At 53.0% G+C, this 9,492-nt stretch overlaps 1 pseudogene; it reads left to right on the forward strand.

Moving 5' to 3' along the window:
* The first annotated feature begins 3,939 nt into the window (after nucleotides 1–3,939).
* LOC118383288 (uncharacterized) lies at nucleotides 3,940–4,114 on the forward strand (annotated as a pseudogene).
* The last annotated feature ends 5,378 nt before the right edge of the window (nucleotides 4,115–9,492 follow it).

Consider the following 9,492-nt stretch of genomic DNA (forward strand, 5'->3'; position numbering starts at 1 on the left):
TTGCCAACGCCAGCTTCCTGAGGGAGTTCTGGGGGAAACTCCAGAACGCCCTGAACACCCAGGGGTCCCTCACAGCAATGTTCGAGGTGACCAAGCTGACGGACAATAGCATCAAAACCGTTATTGTCCGTATGTACAACGAAACCGTACAGCCGGAGGACGTTGCAGTATGGCTGGACAGGTACTGCAACGTAAAGGGGCCCCTGATCCAGGTAAAAGGTCTAGACGGGATCTGGACAGGGGCCTGGAGGGTCACTGTCCAGCAAAGGGAGGACCCTGGGGGCTATGGTGGGTTGAAAGCCATCCCATCCACCATAGTCCTCGGAGAGAACAGGGGCCATGTTCACTACCAGGACCAGCCCAAGCTGTGCCGTAAGTGTGGTGAACATGGCCACCTGGCAGACGCCTGTCAAAAGGTGGTCTGCATGAAGTGCCGGGAGGTGGGCCACCGCTACGAGGAATGCACGAACGGAAGGTCGTGCAACCTCTGTGGCGAGCGGTCCCACCTCATCCGCGACTGCCCCTCCTCCTGGGCCAATAGGGCCAAGTTCGGAAGGAGGGAGTGGGCGGCCGCGGACCGGGCTTCGGAGCGCCGGAGGGCCGAAGCGGCAGTTGCCGAGGTGGTAGTGGAGGAGCCGGTGGTGGTGGAGGAGGAGGTAGTGGTGGAGCCGGTGGCTGTAGTGGAGGGCGCGGAAGGAGCAGTGGTGGAAGTAGTGGGAGGAGAGGACAAAACCCTCCCCACCCCAACCCCCCTGCCCCAGACTAATGTGACCCCTGAAGGAGAAAGGGCCGAGAAAGACGGCTCTGGAGAGATCTTTAGCGAAAGCTCCCCAAGTGGGTCAGACATTATAGGGACGGTGTCGGAAAGCACCAGGGAGACAGAGTCGGGAGACATGGGAGAAGGGGGGGAGATTCTGGAGGAACACCTCCCCCCACGTAAAAGAAATGCGGAGGAGCTCTCCGACCCCGAACAGGGCGAGGAGAAAAAAGGGAAGGTGGAATGGGAGAGCTCCCAGGGGGAGGAAGAAATTAGAACCTTCCCCTCCAACTCCCCCAATCAAGTCTCCTTTTTAAACCCAGTTTTAACCTCCTCTCCCTCCCCCCTTTACCCCGGAGGGAGAGAGAGAAATCACCAGAGAAATAACCCCCCTTTTCACTGGGGGTTATTTTAAGAAGTAAGGAAAGGGAATTAGAAGAGGGGGAGAAGTGCACTAGGTACTTTTTTAAGAAAATAGTTAGCCAGGGTAGGATTATGACAGGATTGAGAAACAAGGACGGGGTTTTAAAAACAGACACAAAGGGAATAAAGGAAGTGGTCGAGGACTTTTATGGGGAACTGTTTGGGGAAAAAGATGTGTGCGAGGGAACAATGGGGGACCTTTTAACATATCTTGACAAGACTTTACCCAACACGGACGACCTGAAAAAAGACCTGACGAGGACAGAAATCGACCAAGGACTGAAACGTTTTAAGAGGGGTAAATCACCGGGGGAGGACGGCCTCCCTTTGGAGTTTTATCTGACCTTTTGGGATGTTTTAGCCGACGAACTTTTGACTGTTTTTACTGACTTCGAACACCTCGACAGACTACCCGACAGTTTTAGAGTGTGGATCGTGACTCTTTTATACAAGAAAAACGACAGGACAGACTTGAAAAACTGGAGACCGATTACCCTTTAAAATTTTGATTGTAAACTTTTTACCAAAGTTTTAACACTCAGAATGTCTTCTGTTTTAGGGGAGGTGATCCACCCGGACCAAACCTGTGCCGTGCCCGGAAGGAAGATCACGGACAGCCTGATACTGATCCGAGATGCCATCTGTTATGCGAGAGACAGAAATATGCGGCTTGTAGTCCTAAATTTAGATTTTGAAAAAGCCTTTGATCAGGTCTCGCACCAGTACCTCTTTAAGGTACTGCAAAAAATGGGTTTCCCGGACAGGTTCTTAGCTTGGGTGGGACTGCTGTACGGGGACATCACCAGCTAAATCCTTGTAAACGGGCATTTGTCAAAAGCAGTGGGAGTACACTGCGGCGTCCGTCAGGGCTGTCCTTTATCTCCTCTTCTGTTCGTGGCCTGCATTGAACCACTGGCACAGGTCTTGAGAAGGGACCAACGGATCAGTGGGGTGGGTATCCCGGGGAGTGGGGGGATGACCGCCAAGTGCGTATTTTACATGGACGACGTCAACATTTTATGCACTGACCTTTTATCCGTCGACAGGACTCTGGACAGGACTGACTGGTACGGACGAGCCTCTGGGGCGAGACTGAATAGAGACAAGACAGAGGCCCAATTCTTCGGACCGTGGGCAGACCCAGACTTGACCAGACTACCTTTGACGGTTAAACTGACGGACATAAGGGTACTGGGGGTAAAGTTTGACCAGGAGGGAGGAGGGAGTGGGAACTGGAGTGGGATCCTGGGGACAGTAAGACAGAGACTGGGTTTTTGGGGACTACGACAGCTGACTTTTGAGGGCAAGGTTTTAATCATAAAAGCTGTGATTTTACCTGTGCTTTTATTAATCAGTTCTGTTTTTATCCCCCCTGAAGGAGTATTTTAGCCCTGGAGCGGATGCTGTTTTACTTTCTGTGGGGAAGCAAGTGGGAGAGGCTGAGGAGGGAGGTGGTCAAGAGGCCCAGGTCCAAGGGGGGGAAAGGCTTGCCTGACCTCTACTTGTTCCTGGGCAGCCGCTACACAGCGTTACATCTGACTCTGGCCACCTCCCCGGTCAATAACAAGACACAGGCCCTCGCACGGTTCTGGCTGGGATCTTACCTCAGGACTCTGAGGCTGATCCCAGTCGACCTGCGAGCCCCAGTCTCTTTCCTGCTCCCCACCCACTACGTCCAGCTCCAGAAATTTTTAAGACATTTCAAACTGGAAAAGGAAGCAGTCACGGTTTTAACTAAACACCGCTCTCTTCTCTCTCTTGTGCAGGAACGGGAACCAGCGTGTCCAGTGCGTGGGCTCGCTATAGGCGAGCCCACAACAGTCTGGCGCAACGTGGCCCATCCTGCTCTCCTGAATCGGCATCGGGACCTGTCCTGGATGGTCGCCCACGAGATCCTCCCGGTCAGGGCCGTTATGCACTCACGGGCATGGCGAGGACATCCGCGTGCCCCCGACCGGGCTGCGGCCAAGATGAGTCGGTGAGGCACATGCTCTGGGAGGGCAGAGCCGCCAGGGACCTGTGGAAGGAAGCAGGCCCCCTGATCACCTCGTGTCTACCAGCAGGGGAGGACCTAACACCTCAGCTCGTGCTGTACGGGGTGGGCCGAAGGCCCATTCCACCGAAGGCCTTCACCAAGTTCTGGCCCACCCTCACGTGTCTGAAGGAAGCACTGTGGTCCTCCCGTAACCTGCTGGTAGCAAAAGCGTAGAGACCACCCCCAGGCAGTGGCCATGGTAGCCACGGAAGCCCTGGGGTGGTACGAAAGGAAGGGGCCTCGACCCCAGGCGAAGGGTCCCCCACAACACCCTAGGTCCCGGCGGCCACGGCCTGACAGCGCTGCGGGGCCTAGGGCGATGCGCCTAGGGGGAGGGGATCTCCTCTGGGCCCCGAAGGACGGGGGACGATGGTCTATTCGGGAGAGCAGGATGAGGCGAGCTTGATAAGGACTCACCCCGCTCCTGTACAAGCGATTGAAGACAGCCTTTTAACAAAGTGACTTTTTAACATGTTTCTAACGTCTTAAAAATGTTTTATCTTTGTTGAATCATTTCGTACACATTTTAAATGGCTTTTACAGATTTGATGTTTTTACAAAGAAAGTACTTTTATTCACAGTTGTTGTCATTGGTTTTAACAATACGTACTTTTAACAAATTTAAATGTAAATTCAAATGCTGTGTTTTATGCTTTGTAGCCGTTTTTATGTGTATAAATGATTAAATGAATGTACGAGCTGTTTTTAAAGGAATGGTGCAAATAAAACTTTTCCAAAAAAAAAAATCTGTTCTTATCAGTTTAATATCTGATACGTCCCCCATCGGGGGACTACATATTAAATGGATTTTTCGAACAGGGAGTCGGAAATGGGGCTTGCTCCGTCCGCTCCACGCATCGACCCGGTATTGCAGTACCTCCGGGAACGGTGCAACACTTTTCTCCCGTTGTCAAGGAAAAATGCTCATTCACAAAGCTATGTAAACAGCTAGCTAGCTGGCTAGCTAGCTAGCATAAGAAGAGAAGAAGGAAAGAAACATTCAATCAAACTGAAAGAAAGGCGACGCGCTCTTCAATGGGGTCCCCCGTTTCCCGCCATTTTTGTTAAGTGGGTTATCGCTTCTCGGCCTTCCGGCTAAGACCAAGCTTGGTACTGCGGTGCCTCAAAGCTCGCTTAGCTGGAAGCCGAAGGCCGGAGGGCGGTAAAGGTGTTGTTGCGTGAACAATTTTTTCCCACAATTTTTGTTCTTTAATTAATATTTTGGCTTCTTTGTTTAAAGAGAGTATTTTTTGCATTTTTGTTTGGAGGAGATTTTTTTTTGTTGTCATTGTCCTGCACGGAAATGGCACAAATACCTTCCAATAAGAGGATGCCAGGAATTGGCTTGGCAAATACTGTGCGGTTCGCTTGGAGGGATAAGGATACGGAGAGTTTCGGGAGAGAAACCTTTGGAAGGGCTGTTCTCATGGGAACCCTGAAGCTTGAGGTGAAGGATGTGATGTGCCTTCAAGCGAACCCCGTGGAGGGAGCATATGACGTGACACTGCATAAAGAGGAGAAGCATGCTGAAGTAATGAGGAAGGTGAAAGAAGTTGGGAAAGAAAGACCCCTGTGCCATTATACGGTGACCAGCCTGGCCAAGAACAACTTCAGGGTGGTCACCGTAACCATGTATAATCCGCACGTGAAGGATGAAGATATGAGGGCCTTTCTGGGGGGATATATGGACAATGTCTCCTCAGCGAGGTACCTCAGGGACTCCCTGGGTTTTTGGAACGGGAAAAGAGGGTTCCAGGCGTTACTCAGGGAGTCCCCGAAGAGTGAGGATGGCTACCTCCATCCTCCGGCGATGTTCTCCCTGGGGGCTGACAGGGGAACACTATACTACGCCCGTCAGCCTCCATTTTGCAGGCGTTGTATGGCCTACGGTCATACCCTGGCCTCGTGCAACACCATGAGTTGTCGATTCTGTGGGTCGGGAGAGCACGAGGCTAGGGATTGTGACGAGCCCAAGGCTTGCCACGGGTGTGGCTCGAGAGCACACCTGTGGCGTGATTGCCCGTCTCGTCACAGGTCATACGCGTCTGCAGCTGGGGGGGGCGCGGGGGATGGGGGGAGGAAAGAAAGGACGCGTGCGGATTATACGGATGGCACAGGGGAAAAGAAGAAGCAGGAAGAGGAGGGGAAGAAGCAAGAGGCAAGAGGAAAGAGACGGGAAGAAGAAAAGAAGGGGAAAGAAGAGGAGAAGAAGAAGACGAAAGAACGAGAAGGAGTGGAAGAGGGAAAGGTGACAGTGATGGGGACGGAGGGAGGGGTGGAGGTGGGAGGGGAGGGGTGCCTGGGGCGGGAACTGTGGGGGGTGGGGGTGCCTGTGGCAGGACCTGTGGGGGGCTGTGGCAGGACCTGTGGGGGGGGCTGTGGCAGGACCTGGTGAGGGGGTGGAGGGGAGGCGGGAGTGGGGGGACTGCGCGTCTGACCTGCTGGTAGAGGAGATGAGGGAGTTGGCGGAGGAGCTGGGAGGTGCTGTCTCCCCGCTTCCTCTTGAGCCCCTGGCACCTTTTCCACGTCTTATTTTTAAAAATAAAATGAAGAAAGGGAAGAGGGGGGCAGACGTGAGGGAGAGGGAGGGGGGTGAAGAAGGGGGGGGGAGAGAGTGATGGGGTTAAGGAGGAAGTCACTATCCTCACTGTTTTCAGGAGCCTCACAGCAAGGGGGGGAGGGTGGATTCATGGGAGAGGATCGGGGCGTTTTGGCTGGGGGCCCCCAAATCCTCTCTGAGGAGATGGAGACCCCTAGCCTCGTTTTGGAAGATTACAGGGAGGAAGTTGGTGGGGAGCCCGGGGTGCAGGGTACTCCTAACCCTAACACCGATCCTGCATCCTGGGCTGGAGGAATGGAAGAGGACGGGGGGACGTCTGACGAGGGGAGGACGTCCCTGTCGGATGTGATAGACCAGGGGAGCATCAGGTGAGCCTCCTGTTTTTCTTTGGGTTTTGGTTTAATTGTTGGATTATTATTTTATAAATGTCGGTTTCTTTTCTTAGTTTAAATGTTAGAGGGTTAAGGGATTTTGTTAAAAGGAGGGCGGTGTTTTGTTATTTAGAAGGGGTGGGTTTTGATTTCTGTTTTTTACAGGAGGTTCACCTGAGGGATGGTGGGGATGTGAATAGATTTAGGAGAGAGTGGGATAAGGGGGAATCTTTTTGGGGCATAGGAGGGGTGCACTCAACAGGAGTAGGAATTTTGTGTGGGAATAGACAGGTTAAGATAGAGAGCACATTTGTCATAATGCAGGGTAGAGTATTGGGGATAGATGTAGTGTATAGAGAAGCTAGGTATAGGTTAATTGGGGTATATGGGCCACAGGTGGCGGCAGACAGGAGGGAGATGGTGGACTGTCTGGCGCCCCTGTGTGTTACAAACAGGCACTTGGTGATAGGAGGGGATTTTAATATAGATTTAGGGGTAGGTGGTGATAGTAGTGCAGGTGCCATCACCGGGCTAATGGTTTGCCATGGTCTGGTTGATGGTGGCCTGCACACTACTCCGGTAATGGTCGGTCCTACATGGCGCAACTCCAGGGGGAGGCTCGACTACATTTTTCTATCCAGGTCTTTGGGCCAGTTGTCTGGGCGGCTGTTGCCTGTCTTCTTCTCGGATCACGACGGGGTGTTCCTGCAGGTGGGGTCGCCAGTCTGCCTCTTCGGTAGGGGGTACTGGAAGTTAGATCGGGTTATACTGGAGGAGCAGGTTTTCGTTGACGCATTCTTTTGTTTCTTTCGAAGGCTTGACGGCCTCCGGTCTATGTGCGAGGGGGTGTTAGAGTGGTGGGATTTAGTTAAGGTGAGGATTAGGGCTTTTATAATAGGGTATTGTAAAAGGAAAAAGAGGGAGGAAAGGAGGGAGGTTGATCATCTCCAAAGGTTAATTGAACTTGAGTACGAGGCAGGCAACCTCGGCGGGTCGATTGATTGGGAGAGGTCAGCGGCCCTAAAGGCGCAACTCAGGGAGCTGCAGGAGCAGAAGGCTCAAGCTTTCCTGGAGCGTGCGCATAGTGGCTTTCTAGAACATAATGAGACTTGTTCCGCTATGTTCTTTAAGTCGGTTAGGGCCAGGCAGAGTAGAAAGGTAATGCATGGCGTTAGAGAAGAAGATGGTAGTGTAGTAAGTAAACCAGAGGAGATGGTCAGGGTGACAACTGATCATTTCCGAGGTTTATTTAAGGAAAGGGAAATAGATGTAGAGCAGGGAAATGTGTTTTAGAACACTTGTCCCGGCGGTTGCCAGAGGATATTAGAGACGTGATGGAGGCCCAGATCTCACTAGAAGAGGTTGAGAGCGCTCTTAGGAGGATGGGTAAAGGGAAGGTGCCTGGGATGGATGGGCTGCCGGCGGAGTTTTACCTCAAGTTTTGGGGTATACTTGGTCCAGTGGTCCTCGAAGTCTTGAAGGCCATCCTTGAGACGGGGGTCCCGGGGGGGATCAATGGCTGTTGGTGTGCTGTCACTTCTTTATAAGAAGGGGGAAGCAACTGACCTTGGCAACTGGCGGCCGTTGACCATGCTGTGTGTAGACTACAAGATTCTTGCAAAGGTTTTAGCAGATCGGTTGCGCACAGCCCTTCCCTACGTCGTCCATGAGGATCAGACATTTACATTTAAGTCATTTAGCAGACGCTCTTATCCAGAGCGACTTACAAATTGGTGCATTCACCTTATGACATCCAGTGGAACAGCCACTTTACAATAGTGCATCTAAATCTTTTAAGGGGGGGTTGAGAAGGATTACTTTATCCTATCCTAGGTATTCCTTAAAGAGGTGGGGTTTCAGGTGTCTCCGGAAGGTGGTGATTGACTCCGCTGTCCTGGCGTCGTGAGGGAGTTTGTTCCACCATTGGGGGGCCAGAGCAGCGAACAGTTTTGACTGTGCTGAGCGGGAACTGTACTTCCTCAGTGGTAGGGAGGCGAGCAGGCCAGAGGTGGATGAACGCAGTGCCCTTGTTTGGGTGTAGGGCCTGATCAGAGCCTGGAGGTACTGAGGTGCCGTTCCCCTCACAGCTCCGTAGGCAAGCACCATGGTCTTGTAGCGGATGCAAGCTTCAACTGGAAGCCAGTGGAGAGAGCGGAGGAGCGGGGTGACGTGAGAGAACTTGGGAAGGTTGAACACCAGACGGGCTGCGGCGTTCTGGATGAGTTGTAGGGGTTTAATGGCACAGGCAGGGAGCCCAGCCAACAGCGAGTTGCAGTAATCCAGACGGGAGATCAGACGTGCGGGGTAGAGGGCCGCTCAATAAGATGGAACCTACAGGGACTCCATTGATTGCCTGGGTTGAAGATAGAGGGCTGCCTTTAATGGTAGCAGCGCTAGATCAGGCGAAAGCCTTTGATCGTGTGAATAGATCTTTTCTATTCAGGGTGTTAGGTAGATTAGGATTTGGGGAGAAGTTTATAGGATGGATCCGTACATTATATGTCGGAGCGGGGTGTCGAGTTAGTGTAAATAGTCACTTAGGTGACGTTTTTGACCTCTCGTCTGGGGTCAGGCAGGGATGCCCACTCTCGGCCCTCCTCTTCGTACTGTACATGGAGCCTCTGGGGGCTGCCATTAGGGCAGACACAGGGGTGGAGGGCTTGTTGATCCCTGGAAGCGGTGGGCTGCGTGTTAAGATGACGCAGTAGGCCGACGACACTTCCTTGGTGTTATGTAAGGACTCGTGCCTGACAAGGTCCCTTGCCATCATTGGGGATTTCACCCAAGCGTCGGGGGCAGTTCTGAATCATGCAAAATCTTCCGTTAAGTATTTCGGAAGATGGCGCGGTAGGACGGATGTGCCCGGGGGGTTCTCTCTCTGTGAAGGGGCCCTGAGGATTCTCGGTCCGGTTACCTCCTGCGGGTGTTCTTCTCGTATCAGGCGAGAAGCGTAATGGTGTGGTCTAACGCGGGTCCTCGGGCGGAACAGCTGCCGTGGCACTTTGGCCATGCGGCCAAGTGGCTGCGTGCGCACCCCGAGGTTGAAGTTGCCCGAGTAGGTTTAGATCACAGGCACATGTACGAGGACGTCAGACAGGCAGGGAGTCCTTTCGCCTGTAGTGGGCATCTCGTCAGTGGTCTGGGAGGGAGTGCAGGCGCGGGGCCTGGACAACAGGCTCAAGGACCTGAATTGGTTGGGCCTCCACAAGTGCTTGCCGGTACGTACCGGCATAGTTTGTCGCGATCCCCCACCTGTCCAAGATCTGTTTGTGGCAGGGAGGAGACTGTGCGCCATGCCTTCTGGGACTGTGCCTTTGCCGGACTAGTCTGGGCTAGGGCACGGGTG

This window comes from Oncorhynchus keta, unplaced genomic scaffold (assembly GCF_023373465.1).
Source record: "Oncorhynchus keta strain PuntledgeMale-10-30-2019 unplaced genomic scaffold, Oket_V2 Un_contig_19152_pilon_pilon, whole genome shotgun sequence".
In the NCBI taxonomy this organism is placed as follows: Eukaryota; Metazoa; Chordata; class Actinopteri; order Salmoniformes; family Salmonidae; genus Oncorhynchus; species Oncorhynchus keta.